Source organism: Otolemur garnettii, unplaced genomic scaffold (genome assembly GCF_000181295.1).
Source record: "Otolemur garnettii isolate 467f Iridium unplaced genomic scaffold, OtoGar3 scaffold00164, whole genome shotgun sequence".
In the NCBI taxonomy this organism is placed as follows: domain Eukaryota; kingdom Metazoa; phylum Chordata; class Mammalia; order Primates; family Galagidae; genus Otolemur; species Otolemur garnettii.
In genome coordinates this window covers 2,411,269-2,413,069 of record NW_003852559.1, presented here as the reverse complement: position 1 = coordinate 2,413,069, position 1,801 = coordinate 2,411,269, and the positions used below count along the sequence as shown (strand labels likewise).

The following is a 1,801-nucleotide window of genomic DNA, read 5'->3' as shown; positions in this document are numbered from 1 at the left end:
TTTTTTTGTAAAGAATAAAACTGGGTATTTTTAAAAAGCATAAGAGACTAGGAATCGTGTGCATTGGATGAAGATAATTCTCTTTCTCTCTTCCTTTTAGACTAGTTCATAAACTACAAAATAGACACCACTGATATTTCTACATGTGCATCCAAGTAAGAGCTATAGCAAAATGAGCTGTGAAGTGAAAATGTACATATCTAACCCCATTTTCCCCTGCACACCTGGTAATGAGGCCTTTTGGTATTTTCATCAGTAAAATGCAGGAATGCTCTTACAATGTGGCTATGAGAAGTAAGAGAGAAAATGCACATAAAATGCTTAGTCCAGCATCCAGCACAGAGGGAAGGTTCATTGAGTGCTAGCTGTTATTATCAGGCCAGCTTGTTTGCACACATGCTCAGAGCTGGAAAGATCTTTTAATCTATTAAAAACCTGCTTTTCTCTAGATGAAGAAACCAAAGCTCTAAGAGTAAGAGTCTTACCCACTAGTGCATAGCTACTGGCATGGCCAAAGCAGGCACCAGTATTTCTAAAGCACAAACCACTATTCTCTTTACCACTCTGTGATGTTGTTTTCTTTCCCCCCACCCCTCACTGAAATGCAGGACCAAGAAAGCCCTAAGATTCAGAATAGTCCAGTCATCTCAAAGGGGTGAGTTATGCCTAACTAGACCCACAGAATAGGAAGGTTTAGTTATCAAGATTGAGTCTGTGAAAGTAATCTGATTATTAGATAGCTGATTGCTTTCCTATCTTTTTTTTTTTTTTTTTTTTTGGTGGTGGTGGTAAGAAGGACATTTATCTCCCATCTTAGGTGGTTTCTTTTGTTTCTCTTATGTTCAATCACTTTATTCCAGGAAGTAAACACAACTAGTAGGCAGTGTTTCAGATTCTGTTTGGAGAGAGCTAGCTATGAATAATGAATAGATTTAAATTTCTATTCTTTTAAGAGGGTGGGGTGGCTGGGACTCCAAAGACAAACAGCTACTTTCCTCGTATGGAATGTAAAGCTGAAAGAGTAGTATGTCAGAAAGAGAGCACTGTAATCCCTCCTGGGCTCCATCCTATCCAAATGCCATCCCTCTAAATCACGACAATCTTTTTAACCTTAAATCCCCACCCCCTTTTTTACATATACATGTGTTTGAGTATATTTTAAGAGAAGTTGTATATTCTCTCCCACACAATTATTTCCCAATAATTCTCCATCCACATCTATTTATAAAACTAAGAATAATATGAAGATTAAAAAAAAGGTCAATGTTTGCTAAACATGAGATTTCACTACAAATAATCTCTTACAGTAAATAATGAGACAATGGTAGGGCTCTTTGCTTGGTGTTACCTCAAATTCCTTTTAGCCACATTGGCATTCTGTCCATGAAACACGAGTATAGCGATGACTTCATTCTTCAGGATGAAGGATAATTGATCTCAACCTTCCTTCCTATCACTTTCCCTTAACTCAAAGCGCTAATGCTATTGAAGGCAGAGATAAATAAAATTTCTGTAGGGAAAGAATGACATTGAGGAAGCTAGCCTCAAAGTTACCACCAAAAGGGACAAAGTACATGTTTCAGGGTCTCAACTCACGAAACCTCTGCCCCACAGCTTGGATGGAAAGCTGCCAAAAAAAATTTTAAGGGAAATTCAAACTTTGAAGGACATAAAGGTTTTCTTCCCCAGTTGTTAAAGGAAGTTAAAAACCATGTAACATTAAACAAAATCACAGCAATTCAAAATGAAACACTGCTCAAAAGCATATTATTTACACTGAACTTATAACATGATTTTTTAT

The 1,801-nt window shown here is 37.0% G+C and overlaps 1 protein-coding gene across 1 annotated transcript in view; it reads right to left on the bottom strand.

The window, feature by feature from the left end:
* PRSS12 (protease, serine 12) overlaps positions 1–1,801 on the bottom strand; it is a 69,834-nt gene that overhangs the window by 66,730 nt on the left and 1,303 nt on the right.